This window comes from Benincasa hispida, chromosome 3, assembly GCF_027475165.1.
Source record: "Benincasa hispida cultivar pf3 chromosome 3, pf3_genome.v1.1, whole genome shotgun sequence".
NCBI classification, from domain to species: domain Eukaryota; kingdom Viridiplantae; phylum Streptophyta; class Magnoliopsida; order Cucurbitales; family Cucurbitaceae; genus Benincasa; species Benincasa hispida.
In genome coordinates this window covers 34,298,261-34,317,355 of record NC_143480.1, presented here as the reverse complement: position 1 = coordinate 34,317,355, position 19,095 = coordinate 34,298,261, and the positions used below count along the sequence as shown (strand labels likewise).

The 19,095-nt window shown below is 32.6% G+C and overlaps 1 long non-coding RNA gene and 1 pseudogene across 2 annotated transcripts; both read right to left on the bottom strand.

Annotated features, from left to right (window-relative positions):
* Positions 1 to 3,480: 3,480 nt before the first annotated feature.
* LOC120074357 (uncharacterized) lies at positions 3,481 to 5,115 on the bottom strand. Its single transcript, XR_005480963.2, has 2 exons — positions 3,924 to 5,115; positions 3,481 to 3,826 (listed from the first exon to the last, which is right to left on the bottom strand). It is a non-coding gene; the product is annotated as an uncharacterized LOC120074357 (long non-coding RNA).
* Positions 5,116 to 5,571: 456 nt separating this feature from the next.
* On the bottom strand, positions 5,572 to 6,989 carry LOC120074356 (ethylene-responsive transcription factor ERF024 pseudogene; annotated as a pseudogene). The gene has a single exon (XR_016528582.1). The product of XR_016528582.1 is annotated as an ethylene-responsive transcription factor ERF024 pseudogene (transcript).
* Positions 6,990 to 19,095: the final 12,106 nt, after the last annotated feature.

Below are 19,095 nucleotides of genomic sequence, written 5' to 3'. Positions count from 1 at the left end.
TCCTAAGGGCGGAATAGGATTTAATCAAAGTAATTAAAACTTTTTCACTAAACACTAAATAGATTGGTATGAGATATGTAAAGATCAATTCAACAAACTTAAATAAACATTAAGCAATTAATTTAAGGAATAAATATTACAATTAATTTCGTGCAATAAAATACAACAAAAAATTAATTGCAAAAATTAAAGTAAGTAGGAGAGGGGTAGAGAAATTAACATCGAAAATTTTATAGTGGTTCGGGACAACCGACCTACATCCACTTCCCAATCTCCTTTTGTGTATTTCGCTAGAATCACTAGAAGTATTTGACTCTTTCCATGGTTTAGAGTCGAACCGCTACAACATTCTTTCTTCGGGTGCAAGAACAAACCTGATCCTTTCCATGGTTGATGATCAACCCATTACAACAGTCTTATTATGGCTTCAAGAGTAACCCTTTATAATAGATTTAGAAATGAAGAGTAAGATGAGAAAAACCCTCTTAAAGAGTAGATCTATAAATTTAAGCACTCGACAAATAAATCCTAAGAATAAGATGAAAAAAAAAACATAGACCTTTGAGAGAATAACTATGGTGGCTTTGAGGATGGTAAAAATATGTAATTGTTATAGAAATGGAGAGAAAATGAAAAGATTAAAAAGAGATGACATATGTGAAAACCACATTTTATCTAGACCATATGATATTGGAGAAGGAAAATGAATGATGGAGATTTTTTCCTTTCTAAATCAACTAATGTTAGATTAAAAAAAAAAAAAAAATTAAATTCATATTCTTTTTAAAAACCAACAAAAGAAATAAAAATGCATCAAATGTCCAAAACTAGGGTTAGACACAAACGTAAAATAATATTAAAGTCATTTTTCTTTTAGATTCACTTCCTTTTTCAAAATCACTCTAGAAAAATCAAGGTCCACCAAGAATATTGAGAAAAATTCAGTCACGTCATCAATTCGAGATTTTTTTTCGGTGATATCTTCTTCATTTGGGCTCCGATTTGAGTGATTCAAATTGCGTTGAAATATTTGTTCCGAGCTCTATGCAATAGACTATTCAAAACACTAAAATTGTTAGTGAATAAATTTAGGTTTGTTATCAATAAAATTTTAATTAATTAATTTGAGATTAAAGATAAAAAAAACAACATCATTTTGACCCTTAAATGTTAATTTGTTTTAAAATAACCATTTCATCAACTTTTCCATTAGAATGAGGACGAAAAGTGATTTGATGTTAACCTATAAACCAGTGGTAAATGTGGAATAAGTGGCAGATTTCTATTATGCCATTGAACTTTAAGTTAAGTTTTAGTTATGTTCTTACCATTTCAAATGTTTTATTTTGACCACCAACCTTTGAAATTGTATCAAATCTACCATTCTATTAGCATTTCTGTTCAAATGAAAAAAAACCAAACAAAAATAGTGTGACAATTAATTGAATAAGAGTTTCAAAATCTACCATTTCATTTAGTCTCTATTAAAGAGGAAAATTAGAGGAACATAAACTTTTTTTTTTGTTTTTTTTTCCTTCTTCCTAACGATGAGAAAACAAACTCAAGAGATAGAGTATTTGGTGAAATATGGTGAAGGAAGTCATATATTGTAAGAAAAGTCATGCATCGGTAGAAATTGAGAGTCTGTTTAACTAAGACTCTATATCTTTTTTATATCTTCATTTTAAATGGAAAAACTGACCAAATGATTGTTTTAAACTGTTTCTTCAGTTGAGGGTTAAAACTTAAAAAAAAAAAAATCATTTTTGAAAAAAGATATAATTATTTTAAAGAAAATGTTAAAGATATCCAAAGTTCCGGGATATAATGAAAGTCTACTATACTTATGTCAAGTATGTACAAATTATAGTTATTCTACGTGTCATCACTAGTCATCACATCATTTTTTTTCATTTTCCATTTTATCTAAAACATTGACGAAAGTGTTATTTTAAACAAACTTGAAGTTTCAAAATAGGAATAATAAGGTAAATAATAGTAATTACACTATCATATGAAAAAATAGCAAAAGGCGGAACACTTTTGAATTATAGCAAAACACATGGAGATCACGTAAGTCAATTTTTTGGAAATCCTAAAATGTCCTTACCATCTCTTTTAATTGCAGTGTAATTAATTCAACATTCGTATTATTGAGATTATAATTAATTCCTCAATTATATATTCCAATAGATTTTCAATGCCAACTAACTTGACTATTTCAGGATAATTTTCCTTAAATCTCGGGACTTAACCGTGTTATGAATATATGTATCAAATTTAATAGTTATTTTGAATTTTCAAATCTTCTACAACAACTAATTTTCAAATCTTGATTTGAAATTTAAATTATCATATTATATTAATTATCCTAGTTGAATTTTATTGTTTTTATTATACTTTCTATTAATCTTAATCAAGATTCACAGTTTTAAAATACTTTTGAACATTATATTTATTATCCTTTTGTTTCAAACATAAAATATTAGAATACAACAAGTAGTCCTACCTTTCTTCATTCGTTGGACGTTTTCTTCTTATGGCTATTAAACGATTAAAAGTTTTGTTCAATGGTAGGTGAGATGAAAATAAGTACTATCATGACTTCTGATTTATTGAAGTTTCTGTTGCTTCAAACACATCTTTTAAACATCTTGTCGATCTAATCCAATATAAGGTTTTTCCAACTTCTAAATATATTGAATGAATATGTTGTTGTAACTGAATATATGTTTTTAATACATGTTAATTTTTCTATCTATTATTACTATATTTTATATGTTGTTCCTCGTACTTTTGCAATATTTAGTTACACTATAATTATCACTATTTAATATTTTCACATCTCTGTGTTACAACATAATCATATATAACTGTGAATAAAATATTGCTTTTTAAATGCGCATGACACTCTAATTATCACTACTTTAATATTTTTCACTTCTGTCATGATCGTTGTGTTTCTATCTTTGGAAATACTTAAACAGTAACACTTTTCTTGTTTTATATTTTCACTCAAGGAATCTATGAATAGAGTTTTTTTCCCTCAATGGTTCATGTTTTTGCTCATTCATTCAATCATGATATGCATTTGTCGATTGTATTTATACATAATTTTAAACGACGTGCAATGTTATAAAATATTGGCTATCATTCTAAAACTATAATGATATATAGTATTTGTCAAATTAGATTGTTTAATTTAATTATCAGTTTTGACTAACTGTTATTTATCTAATTCAAATCAACTTTTTATCCATATTTAGGAATGACTAGATATGTAAATAAAATTACCGACTTCAATTCGCTTCATTGGTAGATCAATTAAAAGGAAATTGTTATTTAATTATCAGTTTTGACTAACTGTTATTTATCTAATTCAAATCAACTTTTTATCCATATTTAGGAATGACTAGATATGTAAATAGAATAATCGACTTCAATTCACTTCATTGGTAGGACAATTAAAAGGAAACAAAATAAAAGGACCATAAAATGCATTAACTGTAATTTAAAACATAAATTAAGAGGTTGGTCTAAACAAAAAATATAAATTCAGCAGTTCCAAATTTAGGAAACTTTAATCCAAAATAGTATATTCATTAGTGATCGTATTCTTTTATGCCTGACTCAAGTGAAGGTCAAAAGATGGACCATTCTCGTCAACATATTCCTTAGATTTTTGTGGCATTTTGCCCTTCACTGCATCAATCCATATACCAGTAATTGGTGTATTTGTAGCATCCTTCAATGGGGCTGATTTTGCAGCTCTACGTCGATCCATTTCCTCTCTTCCCTTCTCTAATTCTTCTATAGTCGTTCCCAACTATCAACCACAAATAATTAATTTAGCTAGTATAATATTGTTATTTATTTCTAGAGTATCATTTATATACAATTACACTTAAATTATGAAAGCTTACATGTCGTAAGATGATATTTGTTGACTTCAAGTTTGGGTCAATCATATCCAACCTTCTTTTGATCTTTTATTTTCAACAAATGGAAATTATATGTTAGTAGAGTACAAAGTTTAAAAGTTTAATACAGTGCTCTATTATACTTTACCTGTTTATTCTTGTGGACTATCGAGGTTTGCACCCAATCGATGAATGAAATCTATTGGTTGCACAAGTTGATGGTCTAACAATTGCATCTTATCGGTAGGTAAACCAAATATTTGTTTAATTAATTTTACATTTAGTAACATGTTTAACCATACAATTTTTGTTTTACTTAGATTGTTATTCCAATTCAGTTTTGTTAGTAAATGTTAATAAAATAGTTACTAAACATTCTGTTTTGTCTTCTCTTTTACCATTCCTTTTAATAACAAAAACAAGATATTATTTTTAAAATGGATTCATAGTTTCGGTTGGTGATCCCTTAAAAATTGGGCAGGATCTTATTATTTTTTTTTTTAAAAAAAATCAAAATAAATATTAGGTATTTTGAATATAAAAAATCTTTGCATGGAGTGAAGAGTATGTATGTTGAACCTTTGTTTTAGCGTGGAAGATTTCAAGAAAAGAGAGTCGTCGTTGAAACCCTAATCCATTAATTTGTTCAGTTCGAACACCATATACGGCTGGAACACCTCCTATCGACGATCGAAGTAGGAACAACTCCAAGAGAATGATTGAATGAAGAACAATCAGAGCACCTATGGACCTCAAAGTGCAGAAGCTTGAAGATGGAAAAGTCGGAGCACCTCCTATCGATGGTCGAAGCAAGAGAAACTCCAAGAGAATGATTGCATGAAGAATGGTCGGAGCACCTATGGACCTCCAAGGGTAGAAGGTTGAAGATTGAAGGATTGGAAAGAGGAAAAGTTAGGATGCGGAAGAGGGAAAGTTCGTGGAAAGAAAAAATGACAATTGGAAAAGTTGAGTGTAGGGTTAGGTTTTTGGGAAGATAAATGTGCAGTGGGTTTTAAAAGCATATTGGTACTTTTGGATGGGTATAATTAGAGTGTATCTAAACTTTTGTCTTATCAAGAATTGAATTATGTGGTGGGGGTAGTTTGGATTTTTAAATTTTTTTATTCTAGTTTGCTATTTTTACAAATGAAAAGTAGGTTTACTAATTGTTCAAATGAAAGGTTAAATTATGCTATTTTTCTTGTCACCACTTAAAAATAACAATAAAATTTTTCAAAGTCCGGAGGCGTTATTGAAATACTTTAAACTTCCAAGTATTTTATATACTTTAGGGAAAAAGAAAGGTGCTAGATTATAATGTTGGACTTGGACACCCCTATGAAATTGGGTTGTTGAAATTTCGAATGTAGTACATAGTTGTTTGTGTTCCATTATTATCAACTTTGCCCATAAAATTAATTTGGGCCAATAAGGAATCACATTGATTTGGGAATGTGATGGTCCAAATTACACTTTGTCCTCCTCACGGATGAAGGAAGATGAAGAGTCAGCATCCTGCAATGACATTGTTCCCTTCAAACTACCAATCTTCGGTTGCCACATCAGAAATGTTGAGAGCGACACGTCAACAAAAAAAACATGTGATGGCCCACAAGTTTGGAAAGAAATAAGAAAGTAATCATTCTCTCACTTTTCATATTTAATATAAGGAATTTATTAATTAGATATCAATAAACATGAAAAATTAACTTCCATTTGGCCAAATAACAGAAAAAAATAATTGGAAAGTTACATTGCCTAGATAATAGATGGTTGTTCTAGGAATAAAAAGATACTGAAGCCAAGGCATTCACTAAAGATGGATGAGCTATAATTTCTCTTTAACCTCACATGATAATTAAAATTACATATTTTTTAAGGGAATTCCCAAAGGGTATCTTGAGTATAGTTTGAAGGATATTCAAAATCATTTGAAGCATTCATGTTGAAGTTGAAGGATGGAGGAGTGAGAAGCATTCCTTCAGCCATGTTCATCAAAATATTTGGCATATCAAATATCATATCTTCATCTACAAATCCCCCCTCCACTAATTCCTCCCCACATCCTCCTCCATCTCCTTCCTCGTCTTCTTTTTCTCTACTTGCACTCACGGGATTACCGTCTAACCCCATTGTAGCCGCAGCTGCTCCTATAGCTGCTGCAGCAGATGTGGCTGCAGCCTGAATGTCACGTGCGGCGGTAGAGACTGGCACTGGTAAAGAAAATGCCAAATTAGGAAAGTTGAGGTCGACACTGGGGCCTTTGAGAGCCAGAGCTGCCACGTCGTAAGCGATGGCAGCCATTTCTGGGGTAGGAAAAGTTCCCAACCAAATTCTGTTGGGCTTTCTTGGCTCTCGAATCTCGGAAACCCACTTACCATAGCTCCGATGGCGGACACCTCGATAGCGAGGAGGGTTTGGTGTAGAATTAAGAGTTTTGGATTTGGAAAAAAACATAGTGAAATTAGAGTTATTAGTAGTAGTGGTGGTGATGTTATGAGGGTTTGGAATGGAAGGAGGAGGAGAGAATTGGGATGCATTTTATGGAAGGATGGAAATGGTGGAGACCAGTTGTTGATGAACTGCGTTTTGTGAAGAGAGGTATTAATGGTGGATAACATCTATGTTAGGGTTGGGAATTTGCAGCAAAGAAATGAATTAATATGGAAGATGATGATGGTGATGAGTTTCAACATCAATAGCACAGTGAAGTTTTGTGGTGGGAATGGCATCACTCACAACACAAGAGCTGCCTCATTGTGACAGATTTGCAATGCAATAATGAGATAAATGACCTCATGATGAGAAGGATATATATGTTATATTTTTTACTTTGAGGACCAAAAACAAAAATAGGGAAAGTATATATAACGGAGTATTATTGAAACCTATTGAATTTGTCTGATCGACTAGCGTCGCACTTAACAAATTTATAAATATATTTTTGTGTAGTATTCTCACGTTATTGATATGTTGACTTCTACCCTTATTTTTATATGTCTACAAGTTTGACATTGATCTAAGAAGTTAATCAAACATTATATTATAATATAGCACTAGAAACATGATACTAATCATACAAACTATCATATAACTTTTTTTCTTTTATATATATAAAAAAAAACTATGAAAAGTACCTATTTATTAATTTTAATATTTATTTTTCTGTGAAATTGAGGAGTGAAAGAGGCACAATAAAAATACAAAAATTGATAAAATAAAATATAAAATAATATAAAATATATAAAATAAATAACTAAAATTTAGAAAAGAAATAAATAGTATAATATGAAAATTCAAAGTGGAATTATGAAATGAATTTTCTCGCCAATGTACATGAAGGGACTGAATCCTAATGCTGAAATAAATGTTTTTGTCTTTGAATTTGGAATGGAAAAACAGAACCGATTTAAGAAAAATAAAGGTTAAGCATGCGATTAAGGAAAATTAGAAACAATACCTTTGAAGCTCAATTTCTTCAATAAAACTCTGTGAATTTCTTCTGCACTAAATCCCAAGAACACAAATGGCAAGACACCACCAAGAGATTACCTGGTTATTCTCAGGGAGGATCAATGATGGTGGGATAAAAAATCTACCAGGAAATTCTTCTTTTTCTTCTGAAAGAGAACATAGAGAGATGTAATTGAGAGTGAGAGATCATAAAGGATAACAACAAAATTCTCTTTCTGTGTTTTCAGCGCAGAAACTAACGTGAGGGAAAAGTAACCCCCTCATGCCACGTTCCACTCCTTGCATAATTGTAGAAGAGTTTTTTTTTTAATAATTTTTAAATTAATTAATTAATTAATTTAATAAATATATATTAAATCATATTTAATATATAATTAATAATTAAATAAATATTAATTAATTAATATAAATATCACATATTTATGTAGTTATGCATTATATAAAAAAACATATCTTTTTCTAAACCTGTAGTTTTAATATGAATGCAATTCATATTAAATTTTACTATACAATTTTAATATGAATCCAATTCATATTAATTTAATATTCCAATCTTATTCAAACATTATTCTCTCATATCATATAGTTTTAATTATAAATCATATTTATAACTAACTATATATATACTATAATGTATCATACATTACACTTTATATTAATATTTATTAATATAAAATTTTCTAAATTAATTTAAAAAATTCAAATTATTCCAAACTTAATTGATCATTGCATTACTCTTAATGAGCTAGCAGGGAGACCTAATGGACGTATAGATTAGAAGCTCCAATGATTCAAGATTAAATCAATCAAACTCTTTATTTTATATAATCAATATTCATTAACTGCGAGTCACTCCATTAAAGGCTTACAACTTCACTTCTTACTATAGATATATTCCTATGTCCATGGATAAAGCCAGTTATCAATAAATCGGTCCTTTACGAATTGCTCGTAATTACATATGGATCAAAATTACCATTTTACCCTTGTAATTATATCTTTCTCCTTAAGTTTCACCGATTCTCTAATGAACAACCTGTTTATGGTCCTATCATAAATAAATCTCTCTCGAGTCAATGAGAAGGAGGAGCCCCTTGTTCAAGACTCGGAGTTACTTAAGAGAGTAATTCATCTACTTTCCCTGAAAGAAAGAAGGAGAGAATTCCATCTTGTGGAGTTATACTCTTAGCACCCTATTTGAATAAATCCCCAAAATGGTAGACTTATTAAGTTGGCGACTTAGGCCACTCATCCATACAAATCAAAGGATTGCCTTCATAGACTAAAGTCAATAACTCATTCTGGTTTAAGATCGAGTTACCTATGATCATCTTATGAAATGTTCATTTCTTCAATTAACAGTGTTATAAAGAGAGATTAATCATTTCTTGGTTCGGTCTTATACAAACTCTTTGTATAGGATATCCCCCACTCACATATCTCTACATGAATGATTTGGATCAAATCATTTGTAATATTTACAACTCTTGTAACACTTATAAAGTGGGTCGTATTTGCAGTGTTACAAGGATAAGACACCTAACCTTATCTAAATACTGCAGACTTACTTGAACATGATCCACTTGCATGTTTACCACATACAGTTCAGGCTACATAAAATAACCTTGGGTCTTAGTTTATTGGATTGAATTAATGCGTTAGGAATGTCAAATAAGATACTGTTTATTTTATTAAATAAATAATTTGTATTTATAAATTACAAACTACAAGATCCACAAGATTTAGGACACTAAATCTAACAGTACATACTTTCAATATCTACATAAATGCCACTTTTTATAAACAAATGATAAGTAGGTAGTGGGATTACATGGACACTAAGGATGTATAATTACAAGACATATGTACAACATGAATAATGACATATGGAGAGATGGAAGAGTGAAAATGGCTTTTAGGACACTATGCATTGAGCATCTTTTTTTGTAATATATATAGTACTCTCCCTTAGATACCCATTATATATATGAAATATGTCTTGTTAAAACCATACTAGGAAAAAAACCCAATAGGAAAAAAATCCTAGTGAAGAAAAAAGTACATATATTTCATATAATTTAATAATCCTAAAAGAATAAATATATTTTCTCCCTCTCATGTAAACATCATTTGAGATCTCTAAATCACCGCATTCCAATTTTGTGCAACAATTTTTCAAAGGTTATGATAAATAATGCCTTTGTAAATAAGTCAACTAGGTTATCCTTTGAACAAATTTGTTGTATAGTGATGTTGCCATTTTTTTCGAGATCATGAGTGTAGAAAAGTTTTGGTGAAATATGTTTTGTTATATCTTCTTTAATATATTCTCCTTTTATTTAAGCTATACATGCCGTGTTGTCTTCATATAATATCGTTGGAGGAATTTTACTAGAAGACAAGCCACATATTTTACGAATGTGCTGAGTCATTGAACTTCGCCATACACATTCTCGACTAGCCTCGTGAATTGCAAAAATTTCATCATGATCTGAGGAAATGGCCGTTATAGTCTATTTCACTAATCGTCGGGATATAATAGTTCCTCCATATGTGAATAAATAACCTATTTGAGATCTAATTTTGTGTGAATCAAATAAATATCCAAAATTTGCATAACCAACTAGATCAAAATTTAATTTCTTTGAAAAAAAAACCCTATTTCAATCATTCCTCAAAGATAAAAGAGTACATGTTTAATTCCATTCCAATGTCTTTTTGTTGGAGAAGAACTATATCTAGCTAATAAATTTACTGAAAATGTAATATTGGTCTTGTATTATTAACAAGATACATAACTGCACCGATTGCATTAAGATATAGTACTTTAGGATCAAGAAGTTTTTCATTATCATCTCGAGGTCGAAATATATCTTTCTTTACATCCAGTGAATGAACTTCCATTAGAATGTTTAATGGATTTGCTTTGCCCATATAGAATAATTTTAATTTTTTTTTTTTTTGCATAAATTGACTGATGAACAAATATCCCATCTGCAAAATGTTTAGTTTGCAAGCCAGGGCAAAATTTTGTTTTTTTGAGATATTTCATCTCAAATTCTTTCTTAAGATATTCTATTGCCTTTGAAAGCTCTGTAGGAGTTCCAATTATATTTAAGTCATCAACATATACAGTTATAATAGAAAATTCTGATTGTGATTTCTTTATAAAAACATATGAACGTATTAGATTATTTTGATATCCTTCTTTCAACAAATATCCACTCAAACATTTGTACCACATTTTTCCTAATTGTTTCAATCCGTTTAGTGATTGTAACTTTATTGAATACAGTTCTAGGGAACTTGATTTATATGTTTCAGGTATCTTAAATCCTTATTGGATTCTCATATAGATGTCATATCAAGAGATCTATATAAATATGTTGTGACAACATCCATAAGCTTCATGTATAGACTTTTCTAGCCATACTAATTATAAATCTTAGTATAATTGCATCCACCACTAGAGAGTATGTCTCCTCATAATCAATACCAGGTTTTTGTGAAAAACCTTGTACAACTAATCTTGCTTTATTTCTAACAAACTCGTTATTTTCATTTGTTTTTCTCGTAATACCCATTTGTATCTCATATGTTTAAAACCTTTTGGTATTTAAACAACTGAACCAAAAATTGATGTTTAGAAAGTGAGCTTAATTCTGCTTCCATTGTTTCTTTCCACTTAAACATATTTTTTCTAAGTTTAAATTCTTTAATAGATTTTGGTCAAGGATCCTTATTTTTAGGTAGAATATCAAGAGCAACATTAGACACAAAAATATATCAAGAGCAACATTAGACACAAAAATATTGTCAATAACTACATTTATTTGGTTCCATCTTGTTCTTGTCATGACATAGTTTATTGAAATGTCATTATTATCTTTAGGTATTTCACCTTCTCACTATTTCAACTATCAGTCATGTCTATGGTTTCTTCATAGATATTTATATTCTCAACCAAGTAATTTTTACTATTGTCAATTTTTTCTGTTTCAAGGATTTTTATCTTTGGAACCCACTAGTCTACTACGCTTTTGGTGTGTCCCAAACTCATTTATGACAACTTGCTGCGTTGGGATATCAATTTTCATTGAAATATTTGCAATTGATATATGTGATTTAGTTACTTTCTTAGCATCTTTAAATGCATATGGTAATTGATTTGCTATATTTTGCAAATGAATTATTTTCTAAACTTTAAATTCACATTTATCTGTAGGTGGATCCAAATGAGACAATAATGATGCATTCCATGTAATTTCTTTTTCTAACTTCTTAATTTCTCCCCCTAATGTAGGAAATTTGTTCTCATTAAAATGACAGTCAGTAATGAAGGAACTCTTATCAAAGAGAACCTATGAGCGAGGCGAGATTGTTCCAAACTTATTGTGACAGAATTAACGCATTCATAATCTAACAGAATAGATATGCATTTAACAACTAATTACAGGCGTGCTTTGAAACTTAAATAACAAGAGAACAAGAAATGTACCAGTTGAAGAACCCTTCTTCGCCTTAGAACTCGTTCTCGTACAAGGACTGCTCCTCTCGTTCTCGCTGAGAATGCCCAAGCAATCGTCTAGTCACGAACGAACTCGTCACGTACACAGCAGTAGGGAGGACTACCACCACTTAGAACCCTTGGTATTCTTGGTGTGAGAATCCAGGAGGTGTAGGCTCTGTTGGATTTGGTAGAGGGAAGGAGGAAGAGAAGATTGTATACCACGAACAAGCAAGTGGGATAAGTCAGGCGTCTATCGTATAAACGGTGCTTGATCATTTAGGAAGAGGTACACGATCGTTTAGTAAAAGAGCCACGATCGTATAGACGATCATTTAGTAAACGCTCGAGCGCGTGATCATTTAAGAAAAAGCTAGACGATCGTTTAGCAAATCCTATGCAATTGTTTAGTAAAGTGCGCGCGTGTATACGATCGTTTAGAAACGTTGAGCTATCGTGTAGGCTCTCGGTTTGCTATGCGAAAGCAGTATACACCAAACGTGAGCGAATGTCTGACCTCTTGCAAAATGAAAATGATTTTCATTTTATTCTTCAATTACGAATGCTGAAAGCAACCTTCCACTATCACATGGTTACGGAGAAAATGTCGGCACAATTATCCTATAATTGTCCAAATTAAATAATAAATATAATAATATTATATTCATTAACCTATGGTTTAATATCACATCAAATGCAACATATGAACCATAGTCTTTTTCTCCTCCACTAGATATAAATCATATTTATATCAATTTTCTCCAAATAATGTATCTTATACATAATGTCAATTATATCATATATAATTGACCAGTTGAATCATATCATATATAATTGAACTCCCTCTTGTCAATTTGAACACTTTAAACTGGCCCAAAAACTGATTCTCAACTTGAATCCATTGAGCTACCAAGGAAACCTCATGGACTTATGGCTCGAAGCTCTAACGGTATGTGAATAGCTGACTAAACTCTGTATCCACGATCCGTTAACTACTAGACATTTAACTAAAGACCGACAACTGCACTCTTCTCACCACAAATATATTTTTGTGTCCATCGGATATAACCAATCAACAGTACGATAACGCTTCACAGAAACTCATAACTATAGTTGGGCCAATTTACCGTTTTGCCCCTATAGTTACATCTAACTTCTTAAGTAACACTGATCCCTCTAATGAACAATACAACATAGTCCTACTATATGTGGACACCTCTCGGGCCATGACAAGGTGTGTGGCGCCACATCGTTCAAGCCCCAAAATCAACCCTTAAGGGAGCAATCAATATACTTACCCTTGCTTCGGGGAAGGAAATAATTCCATCTTGTGTAGTTGAGTTCCCAGCTCTCAAATCAGACGAATCCCCAAAGTAGTAGGTTTAAGTCAGCGATTTAGCCACTCGCACCCATGAAAATCAAAGGATCGCCCTCAAAGGCATGAGTTCCTAACAATTTCAGGATTGAGGTCATGTTACCTATGGTCATCCTAGTGAAGTGAAGTTTTTGTCATGAACGACGTTATATAACAAGACTATAACACTTCATGGTCCGGTCTTATATAAACTCCTTTGTATAGGACGCCTCCATTCACATGTCTCCACATGAATGATCAGAATCAGATCATCTGTAATAAGTCACAACACTTATAACTATTCTACAAAGCGGACCGCATCAGTAGCGTTACCATGATAAGGTATCTCTTCTATATCCATATACTACAGACCATTTTGGTTATCACTTAAGACATGATCTACCTGTATGTCTCCACATACATGCTTAAGTTACAAACGAAAACCAGAGATCTTAGTTTATTGGTTTGTGGTAAAGCAAATAAAACCTCTAATGTTCATAGACAGAAGTGAAGAGTTTAATTAATTATTCATGTACCGTTGGAGCTTCAAGCTATAGGTCCATGAGGTCCCCTTGGAAGCTCAAAAAGGTTTAGTTGAGAATCAGTTTTTTGATTAATTTGAATTGTTCAAATTAATAGAGACATTTAATTATATATGATATAGTTAAACTGTTTCAATTATATATGATATAATTGTTAATGTATTTGATATATTATAGCTTAATGAGACGAAATAAATATTTGAATGAGATTCAAATATATTTACTATGAATGTGATTTATAGTTGTTAAATTTAATATAAATGAGATTTAAATTAAATGCAATAAAATTGAGAAAAGAAACTATAGTTTATATTGTATGTGATACAATATTAAAACTATGGGTTATGTGTTATATTTGATATAACATATAATTTAATATAATTTTAATATGATAAATTAGTTATCATATTTATTTATATTATTTTATTATTATTTAAAGTGGGGTGGTTATTTATTTTTGGCCAATAGGAGAATAAAAGAAAAACAGTTTTTCTTCTTCTTCTATGTTAATTTTGTTGAATGAGTGAGAAAATAGAAGAGTCCTGTCTTTTGAGTTTAGTGTAAAACGCTCTCAATCTTCTTCTTTCACTTCAAGCTTTTTCCCTCTAACCAAAATAGTTAGAGTCCACCACTCCTAGGTTCTCACCCCGAGAATACCAAGGACTCCAGTGTTGTTGTGTCCGGGTTTTGGTTCGAGAAAATCTTAAAGAAGGTCTTCAAGAAGTTGTTGATTCCGTTCGAGGGAGGATTCATGAAGAAAAAGGTCTTCAAAGGTGAAATTCTTGAAACCCTTTTTCTTATATAGCATGCTATAATTTATTTTAAATGCATATCACTTGTATTTTTTATTGTAAACTTAGTATTCGATAATTAATGGAATTTCGACGATCCACTTTTACTCAAGGTTCTCCTCATAAGAGTTCCTTCAATTAGTATCAGAGCCAGGTTGTTGGTTTCTGATTCCAAATTTTATTATTGTATTGAATCATTTACAATACTAGTGGGTTTTATAATCTGCATTAAGTTTATGGATAAATGTTTGTGGATGACTTTGTTGATGGATGTTTCGGGATAGAAATCTTAGTTTAATGCTTTTTTAAATTTACAAAGTTGGTTTGTAAAGGGCCCCTGAATTTTTAGGCATTAAATATTGCAATCGAGTATGTATTTGTTAAGTTTTTAGTCATTCGTGGGGTTCCAGAGGCTTCAAATAAGGGTTGCAGATTGATGTTTCGATGGAGAAGACGAAACAGAAGTTATCGTATGGTGTAGCTAGAGCTAATGATCAGATAGTTTTTATTATGCGATCGTGTAGAGTTTGCTACGCGATCATGTAGCATTTGCTAAACGATCGTATAGCTAATGGTACGCGATCGTGTAGAGTTTACTACAAACTCGTGTTGCGTGGGCTACATGATCGCATAGGTGCTCGCTTGTTGAACGATCACGCGATATTTGGATACATGACACATGCTTGCGTGCTACACACTTGCGTAGACTATCATGCTCATTGCATAGTCATTCGCTACGCGATCACATAGTTTTTCATACTCGACGCTTTGCTACTCGACGCATGGTGCATTTGCTACTCAATCAACTGCAAGGTATTCTTTGAGGAGCGGTTCGAGTTGAGCAGTTGAAGACCCGATTCATTTGTTCCGAACCGGTTGACTCTAATTTTGTAATAGTTAGCCTTTATTTTTCTGTTTTAGAGAGTTTCTATCCCGGTCCATCAAATTTTAGTATAAATATACATGTGATGTTTTTTTTATTATATGTCATAATGTATGTCATATAGTTTTAAAACCCACCATAGGTTATGCATTTATTTTCATGCATCATTTTATATTATAAATGTTATAATATGCTAGTATGCATAATTTAAATTATATAAAGCATGCTCATGCATCATATATTATAAGAGTTATAGTATATGTATGCATGCATTATAGCATATCCATACATCATTTATATTAAAAGTGTTATAATATAAGGTTGAATGGTTATATGAGTTATACGCTATAGCATTGTTCACTAATTAGTTATATAAATGTTATATATTAGCAATGAATGAAGACTACATGATGCATGACATTACCTTAGGTTAATTTATAAATGTTATAATTAACTTATGTTTGTCTAGCATGCAATGGTTAGTTTTAATTGTTTCATTTCTTATAGTTGTTATAATAAATGAAATTAGAATTAAAATAAATAATAAAGAGTTGCATACACACCTTTTGACCTCATGAACATTGAACCCCTAGCCACCATCTTTCCTATCGAGGCAACCCTTCTGTTTATTGCATCCTCTTCAAGTCCGCAACATACACCCTTTGACCCTCCCCCAGTTATACCACCATCACCAGCTGATCCACCAAGGCCTAATAATTCTGCGTGTTGAACGTCCTAAAGAGTCTCAGCCTGTATTTAGTAAGTTGGCTCGAAGAGATGAACAAGAGGTTTTTGGAAACAGTTTAGCCAGCCTCGACTAGAGACAAGAGTTTCAAAGGGTGAATGAGCCAATGCGTCGAGAGGCTGAAGTTTCATTGGTTGAAAATGAAGAAGAAAAAGAAAGAATTGAGAAGCGTCAGCCCCAACAGAGGAAGAATTAGATTATGCTGACCACTATGCACTGGAGCTAGAAGCGGAGATGGCTATTAAACAAAATGAATAAGTGTCTCAAGGGTCTAACCTTTGACAACTGACCCTGATGAATCCCAAAATCGGATGCAGATGAGGGTCTATAGTGTAGACTTTAAAGAGAAAAAAAAGGATGATAATAGCAGAAGAATAAGGAGAAAAAGAAAAGATGAATGAAGAAGTTGCAACCGGTCTAAGCTCAACTAATTCGAGCGAGTTGGAGTGCAGGCTTTAGAAATATAAGCTTGCGAGATATGAACAGAAAAAGGGAGCCCTTTAGAGAGAGTTGGAAGAGGAGGAGAGAGTGTTGGCTTGAGAGGCCGAAGGATGCAAAAAGAAGAAGGAAAAGAAGCAAGAAAATAAAGGAAAAAGGGTGGCATCTGCGTCATCCAAACAAACAAGGGGGAGGAAGCGTCAGTTTACTGACATCCTCATGGAGAAAGGATTCTTGCCAGAGTGTAGTTCCCTATCAGAATATATCATAGACATCATTGATGCAATATGTTTGTGTTAGTTGTGTGTCAGCCCATGAAGAATCTGGCTCCACCCCATCCGTATGTTCTACAACAGAGAATTTGATAAAGTAAGGAATCGACATTGGTGGAAGATTTCCTATTATGTTTCTCCTCCAAAATTATTAATGAACTGTGCTCGACGCACAGGACAACCTAAAGTTAAGGGTAACCCTATCATTGACCATCCAACTCCAAGTCAATTGGAAGATGCACTAAGAGTGGTGGCAAAGCCCTAGAGTAGATGTAAAATTTTAAGAATGGGTGTCTTGACCTTGGCGTCGAGAAATATTCACCCCGACACAAACTTGTGGATATATCTGATCAAGAATCGAATCATGCCTACCACGCATGATGAAACTGTGTCGAGGGAGAGTGTTTTGGCCGCCTACTGTATGATGTAATGCATACCCCTTAATGTAGGCCAACTCATTGTTGATTAGATCAAGAGCATCAAGGGGAAGCCATGAGAGCAACTATTTTTTCCGTGGCTTATCTGTGCATTGTGTGAACATGCTGGCATCCCAATGGAGAATGATTTTGAGGAAGTTGATGGGCTGATGGATATTAAGGTCATCAAGTGTTTACTAAGAGGATCTCCAATCAGCCCAACTTGCCTCCTAAGCCAAGAACTTTTAGGTTCTAGCCATCATAGTATAGAAAGAAGCGAACATATGTCGAAACTTCTGAAGATGACCCAAGCAATAAAGCCTCACCTGATGAACACGAGGCCGAAGATGAGCTTGCATTAGACCGAGAGGACTCTGGTTTTGTGGACTTCAACCTTCTTTCCCTTCCTAATGAGTTGAACTTTGAGAGGATGACCTGTGAAGGATCTCTTATTCAAGAGAACCAGTGAGCAGAAGCAACATCTTTCCAAGCCCATTGTGAAAGAATAAAAACATTCACAAACATACAAGAACAATTATGCATTATAGAGAAAATTACAGCATGCTTTCTGACTAAAACAAAGGGAATCGAGAGACATACCTTTGAACGAGAAGCAATCGTCTGGTAAATTCTCACTCTCGTCACAATCCTCGAATGGAAACCCTTGACACTACTACTCGTTAACCTTGGTATTCTCAGAGTGAGAATCCAGGAGGTGTGGGCTCTGTGTGAAGTTGATAGAGTGAAGGAGGATGTATATGATCGAACTACACGATCGAGTAAGTGGGAGAAATGTTTAGTCTATCTTATAGACAGTGGGTACTCGATTGTCTAGCAATCTATCGCTCCTGTGAGCAATCGCCTAGCAATCTCTCACCCCAATCGTCTAGTAATATATCTCTCTCGTGAGAAATCGTCAAGAAATATCCCGCTCAATTTTTTAGTAACACGAAAGGGCTATTGTATAGCTTTTTTTTCGCTCGATTGATTAGAAATACGATTACGAAGAGATCCTTCAAAAAATGAATACTCTTTTCATTTTATTCTTCAAAAAATGAAATATTCTCCCCTGCTTGCATGTCTCCATATGAATGATCAGGATCAGAGCATCTATAGCACTTTACAACATTTGTAACATCTACAAAGTGGGTTGTATTGTAGTGTCACCAGGATAAGATTTCCCTCCTTTATCCATATACTACAGTCCATGTAGTTTATCACTTAATGCATGATCCACTTGTATGTCTCTACCTACATGCTTAAGTTACAACGATAACCAAGGATCTTAGTTTATTGGTTTGTGGTTAATGTAATTAAAATATCCCATATTTCATAGACAACAGTGACACAAATATCTCATATTATTACATCACAAATGTTTGTTCATACACCTGTTTACAAACTACAGGACCCTATGAGATTTAGGGCATCAGCCCCAACAACCTGAACCTACCTCTTTTCCCTTCAAGCTCTCAACCTAAATCCCTCCTATTAATAAGCTAACTAGTCCAAGCATCACGATGAAAAGTAGAGGGACCCGATTGGTGAAACAGTGAGCCCTAGGCATTCTTTTCACCACTCTCCATTGCCTTCTATCTTTAACCCTCCAACATTCATTTATGAAACAACAAGATTGGGAACAAGCAACGCTCACACGTCTAACAGTCCAGTTGGTGAGATGCTTAAAAAACAACATCGTTTCCCTGGCTCCCAATCCAACGTACCCATACCTTTTGTCATACCTGTCAACATG